At 39.8% G+C, this 19,775-nt stretch overlaps 1 protein-coding gene and 2 non-coding genes across 3 annotated transcripts in view; 1 reads left to right on the forward strand and 2 right to left on the reverse strand.

Annotated features, from left to right (window-relative positions):
- Nucleotides 1–370: 370 nt before the first annotated feature.
- On the reverse strand, nt 371–511 carry LOC111727905. Its single transcript, XR_002775334.1, has one exon. It is a non-coding gene; the product is annotated as a U4 spliceosomal RNA (small nuclear RNA).
- A 12,888-nt stretch (nt 512–13,399) lies between these two features.
- The window catches only part of UGT8 (UDP glycosyltransferase 8), a 99,752-nt gene continuing 93,376 nt past the window's right edge, over nt 13,400–19,775 (forward strand). The window contains exon 1 of the mRNA XM_012810346.2: nt 13,400–13,434. The gene's annotated coding sequence lies outside the window, so the exon portion shown is untranslated. The remainder of the gene's footprint in view (nt 13,435–19,775) is intronic.
- On the reverse strand, nt 19,362–19,471 carry LOC111727908. Its single transcript, XR_002775336.1, has one exon. It is a non-coding gene; the product is annotated as a U6 spliceosomal RNA (small nuclear RNA).

The raw sequence follows: 19,775 nt of genomic DNA on the forward strand, positions 1-19,775 counted from the left end.
AACACTGAATTCACTTGATTAATCAGCTGGATTCTAGCTGCTTTTTAAATTATGTGAAAACCAATGGTGTCTGGAGTTGTCAAACAACATAGATATAATTTAACTTTCTTAGGAGTAAATGTTTTCATATAAGGCCTCCTACTGCTAAGCCACCATTCATTTATCCATTTAATGTAAGATTTTTAGTGTACTATGAACCAAAAAGAAGCAAAGCCCCTCTTTTCACGGAGATCAATTTATAATGGGAGCTCCTTTGACTTTGAAAATAAATTAACTATCAAATTCTGCTCAAATGTCATGTTCTCAAGAAAATCTAAAACTTCTTTTAGGCTCTATTTCTTTTCTTTTCTTTCTTTCTTTTTTTATTCTGTCTCCATAGAGACTGTCAAGATCTGCCAGTGCTGACTATATTGCAAGTTGTCACTGCCCAGTATTGGGAAAAGTTTTCAATTAGCAATAATCGCACCTTGGATAAATCTCATTGGCTATGATACTGCCACTGTGCAAAGCTTTAGGCTCTATATAAATTTTTTATTAGCTCTTCTGACATTTTCCTCCTTTGTAGAAATGATTTTCTCTCTATCATCTTCCCATTTCTCCTTTTTTTCCCTCCACCCTCTCAATAGGGTTGTAAGATCTTTGAGGCAATATCTTATTGCCTTTGTATTAAAAGAGAATATTCTGAATAAATGTTTTAAGTTAGTAAATGATGCAGTTAATATTCAGTTTCCACTATGTTTATGAAAACTCATAATACTTCTCATCAAGATCTCTTAATTTCATGGAAATCCACTGTATGGATTTCCGAGCATATGAGCCAAACTTGAGATTCCATGACGTATCATGGAGCTTGGATGGTAGACATTTAATTTGCAATCATTGGTGTAAGTACCTTAGCGCAGCCTTCTGAGCTACAAAACAAAACTCTTGAGATAGCATTAGAAGGAAATGTAGATAATGGCTTTAGATAGATGTTTCAGAAGGCCAGATCATCAAGCTGAGAATTTACATAGTATTAATGTCAACACAGCTGAATATCTAATTGTGGCCATGGAGCATTGTAGCATTGTATTATTATTATTATTATTTTTTGTCTTCTTTGGCATCAGAGTCTGTGGGAAGTACATATAAGAAAGCTGTTTTCTAGAAATAAAATTGAGTTCCAATGACAAGCAGTAGCATTTAGACAAGTGCCTGACACATAGTAAGTGTTCTATAGATGTTAGTTGTTGTTTTATTGTTGTTATCAAGCAAAATAGCCGCTTGAAGCAGTGGGACAGGTGGTATATGTTTTGGCTTAAAGTTTGGAATCAAATCCTTGCTCTCCCCCTAACCTGCTGAACTGTGCACAAGTCTTAGAAGCGAGCTAAGTCTTTAAGTCTTCATCTCTAAATCAGGATGATAATGGCATAGTTCTCTCCATAGGCTTCTTGGAAGGATTAAATGAAATACTTCAGTTTTACAATTTTCATAGGACCTGGCACTTGCTGAATTTTGAATAATTTGTTCCTAGGTTATTACTCTTAATTAAAAACCTGAAGAAACAGAATGGTCATATTAATATGCAACATTACTCCTTGTGATGAAATATTTGAAAAGAGATTGATGTTCACATACACTTAGTAAGGGGCAAAACCAGAGAGAAATTGTCTTTTCACTAGAGATAGCTTCCTTAGTGAGCTAGTCTAATATAAAACGAGACATTCTTGAAATGGCAAATAAGAAAAATCAGTCTGAGTGTAGTGCCTGTGGCTCAGTGGGTAGGGCACTGGTCCTGGATACTGAGGGTGGTGGGTTCGAACCCGGCCCTGGCCAAATGGGAACAAAAAATAGCTGGGCGCTGGGCAGGCACCTATAGTCCCAGCTACTCCAGAGGCTGAGGCAAGAGAATCACCTAAGCCCAGGAGTTGGAGGTTGCTGTGAGCTGTGATGCCACAGCACTCTACTGAGGGAATAAAGTGAGACTCTGTCTCTAAAAAAAAAGAAAGAAAGAAAGAAAAGAAAAAGAAATAAATCAGTCTGACAACAAAGTATGTTGACGAGTGGGATTGGTGGGGCTAGACTGCTTTTGAGTCAAGGTGATACTCTTCTGGATAACCACCAGAAAATGGATGTGAAGAAAAAAAACTTTAAGAAAATACTTAAGAAGAGGGGACTAAAGGAGAAAAGGGGTAGCAATAAGAGTTTCCTGTTCTTTTAAGAACGGATGTTTCTTACTTAGCTTTCTACATATTACATGAGTGCCAGCACGGTACAGAAAAAAAATACTTCACCAACACACTTTAATACTAATGGAAAATGATTTTGCAATCCCCACCATTTCTAAGTACCATTTCAAGGACTTTAAGAATAAGCACATTAAAAAAAAAAAAAAGAACATTTTCACGCCGCATGTGTGGCTCAAAGGAGTGGGGCACTGGCCCCATATACTGGAGGTGGTGGTTCAAACACAGCTCTGGCCAAAACCGCAAAAAAAAAGCACATTTTGGTAATTAAACTACAACAATTGCTATTAAAATATTGCTATGGTTCAGTTTAAACTGACAAATCCAAATTAAGGTTAATCCTAAGATAGTTCAAAAGATACTTGCAATTATGATTTATAGCAATCATAATTTGATAACTATTCTATTATCTCTAATATTAACAGTTGTTAGAACCAGATAAGTACTTAACAAAGTAGTTTGATTTTCTCATCTGTATCATGAGAGATTAAAACAAATCTGAAAGCAGGCTGATAATGAAAATTTGGGCTATTTTATTTTTAATAGTTTATAAAGACATTTGAATTTGTTAAGATAGTATACAGAGTTCACACACAGCCCAGTCCATTGCTCTTCAGTATTTTTATTAAGAAGACACATTTTTACCATTAATTAACCAATATTAATCCATGATTAGTAACTACAATCCATACCTTCACAGTTGTTAGTTTTTATCTAATGTTCTTTATCTATTCTGGGACCCCAGCCAGGACCCCACATTCCATTTAGTGATCATCTTGCCTTAGGAACTTCTATGCTGTAAGGTTATTAGACTTTCTTTATTTTTGATGGCCTTGACAGATTTGAGAAATAATGTACAGGTACTTTGCAGAATGTTCTTTGTTATCAGAGGTTATCTGATAATTTTTTTCATGATTAGACTTCAGGTTATGAGTTTTGGAGAGGAAGACTGAAGATTTTTTTAAAGCATGCATTTCTGTATTCCATTTTAATTTGGTGAATCTGGGGAGCATTAAAAATTTTTCAGATCCCCTCAGATTTAACTGATGACTTTGTCTCTTCTAGTACATGCTGTTTACTCTTGCTCTATCTAAAGTGACAACCAGATTTCAGGTAAGATCTGATGATCTAGTCTTTCCTCAGTTCTGGAAAATGTTAGCTGTTATTTTCTATTTCTTTTAATATTCCCCCTTTTCTTCTGAAACTCCACTTGCACGTATCATTGAATCAATATGTTTTTCAGGTCTTGACTTTCGTGTGCGTGCGTGTGCGCGGGTGTGTGCGTAAGTGCGTGAACGTCTGGTCTGTATTTTCTTCTTTTCCATCCTGAGTGAATTTCTCAAAAAACATCTTCATATTTCCTAATTTCTCTTCACAAATGTGTAGAATGTATTGCATACAATGAATTTTTACTTTTAAGGCTTCTACTTTCATCTTCATATTCAAACTTTTCTTGGGACGTGTTCGTTTGCAAATTTTTATGACTTTTAATAGATACTATTACTTCATTACGTATATTTTAAAACGTGTGTCAAACTATTCCATACAATTAATTTCGCCTGCGATGAATTCATGCTTGGAGCACTGTGGTTTTTGTTTGCATTTCTTAGCGTCAGCCTTCTTCACGCGTCTTTGGATTTGTGCATATTTTTTTGTGCGTAATTTTTGGATTGTGCTTATTTTTACCTGAGATGTGGTGGTTTTCGTTTTTTAGGTGCCTGTAATTGCCTTTCTGTGGCACTCCTGAGCCACTGATCCCAAACCAAGTTTATAACAGCATTCTAAGGCTCCTTTCTGGAGAGATATTGGTGGTATCAAAGATCTGGCAACTAGAGTCAGCTACCAACTTGATGGGATTCTTAGGTTTCAGTCCTCAAACTTTCCTATAGCCACAGTTTTCTATGGAGTCAAGTCGCTAGCCTTTTTATTGACTTCGTTCACACGTATGCAAGTCTCAGCTCTGGAATAGTATCAAATCTGGGTACTACTCCAGATGCTACTCCATTTAGGTCCATCTGGGTATTTCCTGGTCCCTAGTTCCTAGTGTCAAGAATGAGTACTTGTATGGAGTTGAGAGAATGTTGCAGCTACCAAAAACACAAAGGAATCTCATACAGTTTATTAAAGAAAAGAAAGAATGAAAATAAATAAGGAAGCTACACAAAGTGAAAATATGCCCCAGAGAGAAGAGAGACTCTGTCTCCAGACTTAGAGAAAGACCCAGAGTCTGAGCACGTGTTGCCTTTTATAAGCTCACTAGTTTGTCCCACCTTCTTTGTGGCAGGATTGGTTTCTGTTTCCTGCGTTTCTGGGTGATTGACAGGTTAGGGTTATATAACATCACATGAAAGGTAACAGTTCTCCTTCTACACAAGCATCTTCCCCAGAATTCTTCCTGAAACTCCACCCAGACCATGCTAATCAGATGGTAATGAGCTCTAGGTCAGTTACAGGTCATTAGGAACCCCTTACTGGGTGTGTTCCCACTAGGGAACAGTTGCTAGCTGCAATTTGGTTCCTAGTTGCAATTAGGTTTCCTCTCTCTGCCCTTAGCCATTTCCTTGCCACCTGTCTACCCTCCACCAGACCTAACATTCCTGCATGGGGTACTGCATTAATTATTGCCATACAACAGATAAACACAAACTCAACATGTTAAAGCAATGCACATTTATTAGCTCGTAATTTCTGTGGGCCAAAAGTTACATCTTCTGTTCAGTGTTTCTCAAGTTTACAATAGTTTGCCAGGCTACATTCTCATCTGGGAGATTAACTAGGGAAGAATACACTTTTAAACTCATTCAGTTGTTGGCAGAATTCATTTACCTACAGCTGTATGACTGAGGACCCAGCTTCTTGCTGACTATTTGTTGGAAGCAAACCTTAGGCACCAGAAGCTACCACAAGGACTTCTTCAACATGCCTGCTTATTTCATCAAACCTACAAAAAGATTTTCTCTTCCTGTGAGGGCAGGCAGGAGTTGTCAAACCCTCTATAAAGGGCTTTCACCTGATTAAGTCATACTGAACCAGGACAAAATCCTATTTGATTAACACACACATTGAGGAGAATTACAGAAGGCATGAAGGCCAAGAGGTGGAAATCATGGGGCCACCTTCGGATCTGTCTGCTATAAGCACCATTAGTCCTAAGACTACCATTTGTCTTTGGTTCCAGATTCACAGCCCTTGGCCCCATCTTGTCTTTCTGCTTTCTATTTCTGTTCTATTTCTAATTCATAAAAACATTTACCTTGTTTCTTAATTTCTGTATGTCTTTTCCCCTAAGTTTTTGTTTAGAATGTAAAGGTTACATGAAAACATAAACTTACGAAGCTGTATTACTCTGTGTTTTGTAAAAATTTTTGCTTGATCAGAGTTGGGCCAGATTTCCAAAGCCCTAGGTATGTTTAACGGGAGGTATTTATTTAACCAAATGGTTTTGGTAAACATGATTTGGTAGAGAGGATTATTTTTGGTATGGAAGAATAGGGAATTTGATAAACATAACTAGTGGTATTTTTTAATTAGCCGAAACATTTTAAAAACAGTTTGTAAAAATAATGTATAGCTGGTTTACAATAAGAACCTCAACGTCTAATTATACCATGGAAAAACCCATGCAAACTTAACATCCTCACATAACAGAGATATGCTGTAGCTGGCCAGGTTTCATCTCTGTGGCTTGCTATATATATGGCACATACAGAGAGAGACTATATAATTTTAACTGAAAGCAAGATGCTGACATTTGGAAGAAAACAAGGGATGATGGGAATGGAAGAGAAGAAAACAGCAAGGAGCAAAGGATAAGGTGACCAGATTTTAACATTGGTAAAGTGGGACACCATTGAGGGGGGTGGGGCGGAGGAGGGGTGTGTTCTTGATTAAAAATTTGGTCTATATGGAACAACAAAAATTTTCATAGAATGCAAAAATAGTATTGTAATTTTTTAAAATTTCAACATAAGTACAATTTACAAATATAATGCATTAAAAAAAATTATGTATAGGGCGGTGCCTGTGGCTCAAAGGAGTAGGGCTCCGGTCTACCTGGGTAACCTTGCCCAGGAGGGAAGTAGGGAGTTTACATTAGCCTTTTTATTTCCAAATGAAGTTACATTAATCTCTCTATTCCCAAATGGAGTTACATTAACCTTTTCAGCAGCTGAAAAGTATATATTCCCTTCCCATTGTCCCACACTTCCCTAGATTGTTATGCATTTTTTCCAAAAATCGGAACTTTTTAAAAATACTGCAGGATGTGGGACAAATTGTTAAAAATCAGGACTGTCCCACCAAAAGCGGGATGTCTGGTCACCTTAGCAAAGGAAGATGTGATGGTGTATCTTTTTATCATTTGGATTTGGTGCATGATCTTCATTCTACTTACTAACAGGTTCAGTGTTCTTATAAATGTATAAAGCCTGAGTCTATAGGAAACAGGAATTAACATGTAAAACAATGGCAAATTATTAAAATTCCATGCACAGGAAATTGAGGCCCTATTATCATGGCATATCTTGGTACTATGACTTATTTATAAAATAATTGCTCCGGGGTAAAAAGGGAGACACATGAAGGCAGACTGGGTTTATGTGCTTCTTGAATTTGTAGGGTCCCCCCAGTGGCCAGTTTGGAATCCTGTACTTCAACTTCTTCTCTGACACACTTTACAATGCACTATGAGATCCAGTCTGAATAGCCCTGGTAGTTCAGGGCATGATCACTGACTCAAACCTCAATTCAATTCTCAGTTTTGCTACTTTCCAGCAGTAGTGACCTTGGATAAGTCACTTCCTGAACACTTTGCTACTATACCTTAAACAGGGACAATCTAGATAATAATCTTATCTCTAGGATTGTTACGATAAATAAATGAGATAACTCTTAGTAACTATTCGGCATTCTACCTGCAACACACTATTGAAGATTCTATGTAGAAGCCATTCTTTTTGTTACTAATTATGGAGAGTAGCATTAAATTAAACCTAATGAATCTTTGTGTACATTCAGACACTTTAAGTTTCTCAGATCTCCAAAATTGACAACTGCATTTGAAGAGTTTAAAGAGCAGAGCTGGTTTGTGAAGTCAGTGAAGTTTTCAGGGTCATAACTGACCCTGTCATAGTATATTAGAGTATGTGGAACTGCTAACAAAGGCATGAGAGAATGTAAACCACACATATTTCTCCCATGTTTGAGCTTAAATCAATTCTGTTATATTCTGTATTACACAGTCTATAATACAGGGTCAAGTGAATTAGAACTCTATAATTAATAGTTTATTTTAGGAGATGCCATTTTAAAAAGTATTAAAGGAAGAGGAGCATAATACAAGTATTGATTTTAAATTGTTCATTAATTATAAAGTTATAGAATCATGTTCTTGCAAGTATCTTAATATCTGAGTAGATACAAATTTTAAAACCATACTTTGCTCACTATAAAATGCCTAAAATGCACATGGACTTGAGCACATTCTTTCCTCTCCAGTAGTCATTTTTAAAGATGTATTCATTTAAAACCTATTCCTATTTCCGCATTTTTTTTTTTTTCCTGAGATAGAGCTTCACTCTATCACCCTGGACAGAGTGCCATGGGTGTCATCATAGCTCTCTTGGGTTCAAGAGATCCTCTTGCCTCATCCTCCCTACTAGCTGAGAATACAAGCTCCTACCAAGATACCTGGCTAGTTTTTCTTTTAGTAAAGATGAGGTCTTGTACTTGCTCAGACTGGTGTGGAACTCCTGAGCTCAAGGAATCCCCCCACACTAGGCTCCCAGAGTGCTAGGGTTATAGATATGAGCCACTGCACCTGGCCCCCAATTCTGTATTTTTCTTCCCCCCAAATCTGTTACACATAATGTATGTATCCAGTAATAAAATGGGAAAAAAAAAATCAATGTAGGTGATTTTTATCAGAGAATGTTCAAGAGTCAAAAATATATTATGGTAACCTTGTACAACAATGGATGAATTAAATTTGTGATGAAAATAACTAAGCTAGTCCCTCTAATTGAATTTTGACTTGCCGAACTTTTATTCAACTTTTAAAACACTGCTCAAGTGTCTATTCATTGTGAAGTTTTCCTAGACTTCCTAACACAAAGTTCTCTTACTCCCTCTGTATTACCTCTGTGCTTTCATACTACTGCAATTTTTAGTAATTTATTTAATCTTTTTTTTTTTTTTAACAATACTGAGTTCCTTAAGGATCAGAGGATCCTGCCACAATGCCCAAGCTATTTTTGTTGTTGTTGTTGTTGCAGTTGTCATTGTTGTTTGGTAGGCCCTGGCTGGGTTTGAATTCACCAGCTCCGGTGTATGTGGCTGGAGCCCTTACCCACTGAGCTACGGGCACTGCCCTATTTAGTTCTTGAAGAACTAAAAACTCTTACCTGTTCTTCATGCTGCAAATCAAGTACAGTCTTTCCTCAGACCCCTATGACAATAAGTCTAGCTAATACTAATCTCTTCTCTGTGTCTTCTCTCTCACTAATATTGTCTTTATTCTGCACTTGACACTTAATTACATTTAAATAGCTATGATTATATATTCATATATTTTTTCTAAACATTTGTAAGTTATTTCTCTCCCCACCTTGTTAAGTATAGGATCAAGAAATAATTTCTTTTTTGGGGGGGTTTAAGGGAACAAAGTCTTCTTTTTTCTTGAGACGGAGCCTCAAGCTGTCCCCCTGGGTAGAGTGCCATGGCATCACAGCTCACAGCAATCTCCAATTCCTGGGCTCAAGCAAGTCTCCTGCCTCCACCTCCCAAGTAGCTAGGACCACAGGTCCTGGCTATTTTTTGGTTGCAGCCATCATTGTTGTTTGGTGGGCCCAGGCTGGATTCAAACCTGCCACCTTAGGTGTATGTGGCTGGCGCCTTAGCCACTTGAGCCACAGGCGCTGAGCCAGTCTTAATAGTGTTTATTAAAACTGAGTATAAATTGGGTGCTTAATAAGGATTTTCTAGATTGATAAAAGGGGAAGAACTAGTGCGATGAATAAAATGAATCAAGAACTGTTTTTAAGAAATACTAAGTCACTTGTTATAATCAAAGAAAAATAAAACATTAGAAGATCTTGTTAGTTTTTTTTTTTTTAATTTCAGTTTGGTTGGGGTTGGGTTGGAACCCACCACCCTCAGTATATGGGGTGGGTGCCCTACTCACTGAGGCACAAGTGCCGCGCCTTGTTAGGCTTTTGATCTTGTCAGACTACTTTTAAGTACAACGGTCAAGAAAGGTAGCAATGGAACTAAAAACAGGGCATTTTCGAGTATTCTATATTGCCTCTAGTGATAGGAAAATCCCTTATTAAAGCTGGCAATAAATATTAACAGTCTCCCTAAAATTTAGAAAGCTAACTTTCCCATTACCAGTTAGATTAGCAGATATAAAGGGTGTCCATAAAGTTCGTGTGCAATTAAAATTGCTGTCTATTTTAAATCGCACATGAACTACACTGTTAACATTCATCAAGCACTTACTAGGTGCTATGCCTTTTATGAAGTAGACAGTATTAGTACACTCATTTTACAGGTAATGAAATCATGTCACAGAGAAGTTAAGTCACATGGCCATGTAAAGTCATGCAGCTGGCAAATGGTGAGGCTGAAGTTCAATTCCACATAATCTGCTTCCAGAGTTGGTGGCTCATGATTATCAGGTTAAGCTATTAAAAGTATATTTCCCCAGCTACTTGGCAGGCTGAGGCAAGGGAATCTCCTGAGCCCAGGAGTTGGAGGTTGCCGTGAGCTGTGTGATGCCACGGCAGTGAGCTGTGTGATGCCACGGCAGTGAGCTGTGTGATGCCACGGCACTCTACCGAGGGTGATAAAGTGAAACTCTGTCTCTACACACACACACACACACACACACACACACAGAGTATATTTCATGGTTACTGACATTTTCCACTAAAATTATATGGGCTAAAGAATTACAACCAGTTAAAAAATTAACAGTTGAGAACACTGGTACATGTGGCCTATAGAAATAATGAGGGAATTTTAATACCGTACCCAATATTGACTGAAGCTTCCTTACTACACATATGTTGTTTGATTCAACATTCTATTAACTAAATATGACTGGGAGAATCTTGGGCTACTCTGGATCAGAACTTGAAGGATGGGTTAAACATGGAAAAATATGCATCTTTACTTAAAAAGTAGCAAATGCTTTCAATATTCACTTTAGTCTGTTGATAATGTGTCCAGTGCTGGTGCATTTAAAAAAAGAGAGAAAGGGAATCTCACTGATTTCTCACTGTTAGCTTTTAAAATGCCAGAAATGTAATTCAACTATTTATACAATGTTTTAAGTTAGAGAATGATCTTTCTATGAAGAGCTGTGAGAAATTCAACAATCATTATAGAATAGGGAAGATAACAGGCAGACCACAATATGGACATATACACATATGATATATAGTAATACCTTTTCCATCCATGAATCCGACAAAAATCTTACAGGATGGCTAGTTTACATGATTTTTAACTACAAGGAGGTGGCTTAAGTTTTAGAAAGATTTTTATAACGTAAAAGAAAAATTTAACTTATTACTTTAATTCCTAATAATCAAATTTTTACCAAGAGTTTATATATGCATCATTGGAAAGCTTGCAACTGAAGCATGATACTCGAGAAAATAAAACTTTTAAAGTAAATCCTTAAATTGCCATTTGTTAATTGTTACCTATATGTAATGTTTAACGTTTAATGTTTGTTTCGGTTTTCCTAGTGCAATTTAAATAAGAAATAAATACAGGCTATGGTAGTCTCCTTAGGTCAGGTAGAAAGACCAGGAAGACATTCTCTTGTGTTTTACACAGGGAATATTTTCAAATTTCTAATCTCCAAAGATTATATTTTCTTGAAATCATCATTTGAAAATTGCTCTATTGCTATACATTCTTGAGTATACGGACTTTAAAAAAATAAGAAAAGCAGTAAATGTTAAGAGTTGTAAACTTTACCATTAAATAATATATACAGTAAAACATAATTTACATTTTCTTATCTAAGTGCAGACAGTCCCACCCTATTTCTTAATCTCTCTTTGGAGCAGGAAAGAATGACCTGACTGTATTTTGTGTTTTCCAACGTTTAAACATAAACAACGTTTTTGTTCAGAGGCTGCAGGGCAGTTTCTGGAATTTACGACCTTAGTGAGTTTTGCTTTTCTAGAAGGTGAAGTATAAACACTTCAGTTCACATCCTATATTTATAAAATACATATATAAGTACACATATAAACACACAGTATATACTACAATGCTGATCAGGCTCAGAAGAAGACTGAACAATACTAGGCTTTCCTGATTTCCAGGATACAATCTACATCAGATGCTGGAAGGCGGTTGGCCTCTCCGCGCTGAGGCACCACAGGGGGGCTGCTCCGCGCAGACTTTGGGCAAAGCTGTTTGCTGGACAAGGCGCCAACTTGGCAAGGTTATACTCCTGGCAAACACAGATTAGACAGAATAAAGTCGCCACAGACTCAACCAGGCAAAGCATAAACGGCCCTTTCAGCACTAGTCTAAGAGGAGGGATGGTATCGCGCCCGACAACCCAATTTACTTTCAATGGGATCCCCAAACCCGAGTTTCCTAATGCCATCTGCCTCACACGGCTCAGAATTGAAGCCCAGGTTGGCGTCAGGACAGGTGCCAAAGCATGCCCTCCTTTCTTTTGCTTAACTTCTCCACCCACTTGTCAAGTGCAACTTTTGAATGGATTCACCAGCGAGGCAGGATATCTGGGAAGCCCAGGAGGTGAGAGAAAGCGCGCTGGCAACACGCAGGGCTCGCTGCGCTGGCGTGAAGCAAAAAAGGCGGGCGCGGGGACCAGGCGGCTGGTGGCACGGGACACGCCTTGCTGGGGGGAAAGGGGGCGGAGTCACGTGTCGGTCACAGGGTTCTCAGCTCGAGCGCGCCGGGAGGGCTCGCCAGCGTCCTGGGTTGCCCGCTGACCACCGCTGGGCAGGCGAGTATCCGGGTCCTGGCACTGTGCCCCTCGTGCAGCCTGCGACCGCGTGGCACGAAGGCGCGTCGGCATCCATGCCCGTCTGGGGAACTAGAGGCGCTCGTAGCCTGAGGCGTGTGATGTGAGGCTGAGCGTGTGGCGTCCCGCGTCGTGCCCCGCTGAACCGGGCGCGGGAGGACAGCGGCGCGCTCCAACTCTGCTCTCCGCGCGCGGGGCGGGGCGGGGCGCGGCTGGGGGGGCCCGGCCGCCAGCGGGGAGCTGCGGTGGAGCAGGCGCGCTGCGGACCCGAGGGAGGGCACGGTTAAAGCACTGCTATCAACTGTGAGCCCAGAGAACCCGTCCTGAGCCCACACAGTAACTCTGCAGCCTCCCTCACGCCCCCGAACCACCGAAGGCGGCGACACCTGATCCAGCGCACAAACACGGGTCCCTTCTGTCCCGGATACAATTACGCGGCAGAGACACCCTAGGACTCACGCAGAGCAGCCAAGAGACGAGGTGAGCGAGAGACCACGCCGTTCCGGCGGGCGGAAGGGGCGCGGGCTGGGAGGAGGAAACAGAGGGGCGTTGTTTGCTGCTGGAGGTGAGTGTGGGGCGAATGGCTGTGATCCAGTGGTGCGGGGTAGGAATGGGAAAGCGCCGACAGGGTTGGCCTGAGGAAGTTAGGAGTGGACGATGGGGGTGGGGGTAGAGAGAAGTGCCGGGTGATGAGGGGGCGTCAAGGAGATTATTACCCGCTGCCCTTTGGAGAGCGCCCGCAATCCTTTCCCTCCCATATGGCACCCGTTCGAGGGTCCTCTCGCGTTCGTGAGTGCAAGGCGGAGGGAGGTGATAACAGGGCACCGATCCGCCGGCCGAGGACCTTGCACTTGACCCTGGTGGGATGAGCACGGCAGAGCCCGAGGCCGGAGCCAGTTGCCAGGGCAGGGACAGTACTGAGGGACCAGGAGGTGCTTCAGGACCTCTACAACTCTTTCCTGCTTGGCCTTTACCCTAAGGGGGACGAGAGAGCGGGATGCATTGGGGGCGGGGAATGTCTTTGAGCCGTACACATTCTCTGCGAGCTTTCAGCGCCCTCCGGGTCTTCAAGTCCACACAAGCCCAAGAATGGACAGTGGTAGGAGGTTCCTGCGGGTCCCCGCATCGATCAGTGAATGACACGGGTGCCCTTTCGTTAAACAAGTGTGTGCGGGCCCCGGGGTTAGAGAAAAGGTGAGCGCTGGCGGGCGTGGGGAGAGAGGAAGAGCCGCTGGGAGAAGGGCGCCTTCCACGGACTGGAGGAGCGGCGAGGGGGCCGGGAAGCGTGCTGTGGAGTTGTAGGAGGCAACCCGCATCGGAGAGAGCAAGTAGATGCAGTGCGTCGGGACAAAAGGACAATCGGAGGTGTCAGGAAGGGGGTGCGCAGTCTCTTTGCAAAGTCACTGGTTTTACCGAGGGTTTAAAAAGTTGGGTGCGGTGAATGCGCCACTTCGCAGACTTCCTTAGGGAAAACATCGTCTCTGAACTTGTACCTGTCCAGGGGGTCCTTATTACCTTTTATCTTGCGGGGCTGGGGAGGGGGTGTCAAGGGAGGGGAAAAGAACTTCTGGGAGTTGTCAAACTAAAGTAGAAAGCCAGATTGTGCTGACTTGACCTTCTCAGGAGGGAAAGGAAATATCCCAAAGGATGAGAGTGGGTGCGTTAATTCAGGAGTGAACCTGAAAGTCACCTTCATTAAGAGTGTTAGCAGTGGGGATAAAGAATGTTTTTGTTTTTAATTTCAGGTGGGTGTCATTGGAAAAGGTTAAAAAAAAAACGCACTACTCTAAAAGTCTTCTGTCCCCTCAGGCTGTCACTTTGTGGTATTAGGTTTTCAAGATTAATGACCCGAATCTGTGGCAGTTTGGGTTAGATGCCAAGTGTGCTGTATCTATCTGTGATAATTTTAGGTTCAAAAAAATCTGTATCCATTGGAATTGGCCTGCTTAACTCCCACCCTTCCTCAGGGGGGAAAAAATACTGCCATTTGAAGGAAGGATAAAAAGTGCTTTTTAATCAATACTTTAATGCTATTAGGAGTAATCACACTTTACTCCTCAGGAGATTTTTTCATATTAAGTAAAAAGTCATGCACTTCAATGTTGTGTGGTAACTGAGACCAGAATTTTGTGTTAATTAAATTAAATCTGACTTAGTTTTCTCTTATAGAAATGGTCTCTTGTAGTTGGAGGTTTTGCTTTAGGAATGTGTCATTGTTCCACAACTATCCCAGATAATGCCAGAGAGAAATATTTTAGTATTGTTTATTTGTCTGCCACCCACAAATGTAAGTGGACATCTCATGTTGTAGGAGTGTGTAAAAACTATGGTGAAGCTTGATAGTTAGTAAAAGCTTGCTACTTCATTAGTTTAGGCATAACTGAGCAGAAACTATGCTTCTGACTTTTTCCACTATAATATTCTTATAAAGATTCAAACTCCTTAAATAAAAAATTTCCAGAGGATTATGCATGGTGTATTTGTTCTTGGTATGTAAATTACAATAAATATACCAATGCAGTACATAAAGATATTTATAATGAAATATATTTTTGTAAAATTTATTTATTTAAGGAGTTTGGTGGCACACGTTTCTTAATAATTTAATTTAAATTAAAATATTTTATGGCACCTTATGAACAATTATCAGGTTAATTACCATATAAGTATTGCTGAAACTCTCCACCCTCAATCTTTAACTCTTTTTCAAAATTTGTTATATGCCTATTTGTTAAATAATAATATCAATTTGTTGCTTTTTATTTCATATAAGATTTTCTAACATACGCCTGGAAATTTCTAAGATAGACTTGGAGAGTGACAATTTTTGATCGTTTATGCAATGTATATCTCATTGATTTGACATCCTCTGGATTTGTTTATTTACATAAGCATGGTTTCTAGATGATCCCTTACATGATTTATTACTAAAACTTTAAAAAATTAAGACATTCCAACAAGCAATTTCTGAATCTCAACTGTCTTCCTTGTTCCTTTGGAGGATATTGAATATAAGTTATTTATTTTTTGTTGGGCTGTCTTTATGAGCTTCAATTCATAAAGAATTGAATAGAGCTATTCGTTGAGGTGTATAGAGCTGTTTTTGTTTATAGTAAATGGTCTCAGCCTGCTGGGTTGAAATACTAGAATGGAGACAGAAGTACCATTCTTCTTATAATGGTTTTTCAGGGTCCTCTTTCTATTATCAGCTATCATTTTCTACTGCTGTCAGGCTGTGAGCGGGCCCTGCTGCTATATTATCTGTTGTCTTTTTTTCCCCCATTAAATGATGTGTACTATTGCCTGAGTATAAAGCCTGTGAACTTTGTGACAGATACTTCTGTTCACATGCTTTATTCCTGGGCTGGATTGCTGACAGTTTTAGGTTCCTGGAAAGATGACCTTTATTTAAAAGGTTTTAATGTGCTTTCTTATAGAAAAAGTGGTGCGTGAGATCTTTAGAAAGGTATCTTCATTTGAGACTGTGCAGTGTTTCAGAAAGTCTTTGGTTTTCTGAGAAGGGGAAGCAGTCTCTTAAAAAAGTTTATCTTACAGTAGGCCCAGATTGTCTGGTTTAGGAATATATATTTACTATATTTTACATGCCAATTGCTGACGTTGAAACACACGAACTATGTATAATTATATTAATATTTTCCTATCCTGGAAGCTGCTAACCATACTTGGGGCTAGGTGAATTATTCAAGTATTATTTTGCATACCTACATATGGAGGAACTGCATAATCAAATCAGTTTGAATAAACTAGTTCGACTTGGACTTGAACATGGTGGTACTTATATGGTCTTAATCAGAAGCATTGGGCGGTGCCCGTGGCTCAAAAGGGTAGGGCACTGGCCCCATATTTCGGAGGTGGCAGGTTCAAACCCAGCCCTGGCCAAAAATAAAAGAATTACTCCTTAATCAGAAGCATTCACAAACGTTTATTGTTTTATTCAATAAGTATTTATTAAAAACATACTACATGCCAGGCACTGTGCTCAGGGAAGATGGTATGATTAAGTCCCTGGCAAGGAACTGGTTTTACAAAGGGGAGCTAGGAAGTAAGTTAGTTTCGGTAAGTATAGTATAGTTTGTAAATTCTTTAAGACCTGTAATTAAGATAGGCATAGAGTACTCTGAGCAGGGGGGTGGAATTGGCCAATTCTACCTCAGGGGCAGAAGATTCCAGAGGCTTCAGTAAGTATAGTATAGTCTGTAAATTCTTTAAGACCTGTGTTTAAGATAGGCATAGAGTACTCTGAGCAGGGGTTTGGAATTGGCCAATTCTACCCCAGGGGCAGATTCCGGAGGCTTCATAGAAGGTGGCATAAAATGAATCAGTGTAGACAAGAGCAAGATCTTGGAGGGCTTTTTGCCATCCTAAGTGGTATGGACTATTTTTTGTTCAAGGTTGTTTTAAACAAAGGAGTGAAGTGATGAGAAGCCAGCTCTCACAGCAATTTACAAGGTACAGCTAGGGAACATGAGACAGGAACTGCAGTTTAGAAGATTTGGGGGTGACCTTGGTAAGAGATACTGAGGACTTACAGCAGAGTGGGATGAAGAAAAGGGCTTGAGTACAAAGATGTTTAGATGGGATGTTTAGGTGGTACAATCTCTAGGATTAGGTGACTGATGAAGTGGCAGAGTGGGAGTGGGTAGGAGAGGAGGATGGGATACGAATTTTAAAGGAGATGTAGATTTGAAAAGTGAGAGTAATAGAGCTCAGTTTGGGACATAGAGAATATGAAGTGCTTATAGAAAGATCCATCTGTAGGTGTGTGTCCACTGGAGTACTGCACATAAGTTCTGAGCACAGATGTCCTGCTCAGATAAATAAATGAAGGGCAGATGGATGGATGGATGGATGGACCGACTGATTTACAGTTTTCAGCATAAAGGTGATTGTAAACAAAGGAAGTTAATAGGTTTTCTGGGCAAGTACCAAGAATTAAGAGGGGAAATAGAGACTTGGGAGATTCCAAAATTTGAGAGTTGGGTGGAGAAATAGCAAAGAAAATTAAGAAAGTACTGAAGAAGAAAGGCAGGAGGAGAATTAGGGGAGAGCACCTACTTTTTAGAAGCTGGAGGAAGGATTTCAGGAGTGTCATGTCAGGCAGTTGGGTTCTGCTCTGCAATAGCTGTGACCTTTGGCTCACAGTTTAGTTCCCTTTCCTTATCTGCACAGTAGGATTGAAGCCTTACGTGATAGGACTTCTGTGGGGGATCAAATGAGAAAAATCAGTGAAATGCAGTGCTCGGAAGATTATGGTACTGGTTCGTGCTCGATAAATGCTAGCTGTTTTCATGAAAAGCAGGACTTGGATTTGTGATTAGGAAGTCTATAGTAACTTTTGCTTTCAAAAGTACTAGATTTCAGGGTTCAGAGAGGGTGATTGAAATGATATTTTTGAGATGAAAACTTGATCATATTTTAACCTTTTATGTTAGAAACTAGTAGACTGTTTGGAGGGAACAGAGAGATGGGAGAAGAAGGTTCTCGAAAAGAGGATGAGAGTTGCCTTAAGCGCTCAGGACAAGCTGTTTCCACCAGCCTTGAGGGGCTGATATCGTATACATTGTGTTTAAAAAGCACCTGGCAATCAAATCCTAGACATTTTTAGTGTCTTGTTTAAAATAGTCTTAGTATGGTGTGTTCTAGTTGTTTAGATTATCCTGTAAAGACACTGATGATTCATTTTCTTAGAAACTGAAAACAAAGCAGAATGGTACAAACTTAACAAAATATATAATTTAATATTTAATAATTCAGAAAGCACTTCCATACCTTACACTGTCTCCAAAATCTTCACTGTGTTAAACAGGTGGTAATTATTAGCTCATATAATTGGAGAAGGACTAATTCTTAGAGGTTTGTTTGCTTTTTTAAAATCAAGTCAACTGTGTTAATGTTTAAATGTATCTACTTTTTTCCTTAGGATTTTCTGTGTTTGGATGAAGAGATGCTTTATATTAGAGATAAACATTTAAAATTAGGTCTCTATTTTATTTTATTTTATTTTATTTTTTTTGAGACGGAGCCTCAAGCTATCCCCCTGGGTAGAGTGCCATGGCATCACACTCCCAGCAACCTCCAACTCCTGGGCTCAAGCGAGTCTCCTGCCTCAGCCTCCCAAGTAGCTGGGACTACAGGCACCCGCCACAACGCCCGGCCATTTTTGGTTGCAGCCATCATTGTTGTTTGGCGGGCCCGGGCTGGGGATTCGAACCCGCCACCTTAAGTGTATGTGGCTGGCGCCTTAGCCGCTTGAGCCACAGGCGCCGAGCCAGGTCTCTATTTTAATAAGTATATGAATTTTTTTTACCTCGTGGTTAGTGGATATTTTGAGAGAATGTTTATGTATGTGAATTGGTTTGAGAATCAGTCAACCATTAGACATAGTAGATATTGTTTACTAATTGGTTATAAGGTATATGGGTGATTAATTGGTTACAAATATTTTTGGTTCAAATTAGTATATCTAGAATAGTCTGTTATTATTCACCACTTTTACCATTTGTTTACACAGCGTTTAGAATATTACACAATTTTAGGGATTCCTAATATACGTTGTGGTTAAATGAAATTAAATTTTCCATATTTTTAAGGTGAATTGAATTTTATGTATGTAGTTTTAATATATGACCCATTTGATGTGTTTTTTACCTGAAAATCTTTAGCTATACTTTTTATTATCAGCATTTCTCTACTTCAGAGTTGAGTTTTGATGCTTTTCCCCCTACAGTGCCTCATGGTTTCTGGTCCTGTTACTTGAAAAGCCTATTAATCTGTGCAAGTGATTTTTAGGTTAGGATTTCTTTCAGTTCTCTGTTGTTCATTCCCCACCCCAGTTTTAGACTTGTGGGAATGGGTCAGCCCCGTGAGTGAAGGACACGCTGAGTTTGACAAGATTTTCCCTTTTATGCTGATTCCCTAATTTTATGTTAAATAGGGGTGGTGTAATATTCATGTTTTTTCTTGGAAAAGGGTACAGAATTACTGGAATGGGGAACCTTCCCTTTTCTGTCCTTGCAAAGCAATTTCCTAGGGTTGCTGTGGCGTTTGTAAACTATCATGGAGCTGGTGAGTGTGATTTTTTTTTTCAATTTTAATTTTTAAAAAATATGGAATGCTTCATGAATTTACGTTATCATCCTCGTGCAGGGGCCATGCTAATCTTCTTTGTATTACTCCAATTTTAGTAAATGTGCTGCCGAAGTGGGTGTGCTTTTTACTATGGTCATGAGGTACACTGTTACATGAGGTCATTTAGGGACACTGTTACCTCAACTGTGCACATGTTCCAAAGACCCTCTATCTAAGCCTTGACCCTATCTCTCCTTTGTGATTTCTCTGTCACTTTCTGATTTGTCAATCCTTGGAGACCCTCTTGGCCAATCATCTGTTCTTTCTTGTGAGCAGGTGTGAGCAGGCAAATTGCCAAAATTTTATTAAAGATTAAAGCATAAGGCTCGGCCCCTGTGGCTCAAGTGGCTATGGCACCAACCACATATACCTAAGGTGGCGGATTC

Source organism: Otolemur garnettii, unplaced genomic scaffold (assembly GCF_000181295.1).
Source record: "Otolemur garnettii isolate 467f Iridium unplaced genomic scaffold, OtoGar3 scaffold00129, whole genome shotgun sequence".
NCBI classification, from domain to species: Eukaryota; Metazoa; Chordata; class Mammalia; order Primates; family Galagidae; genus Otolemur; species Otolemur garnettii.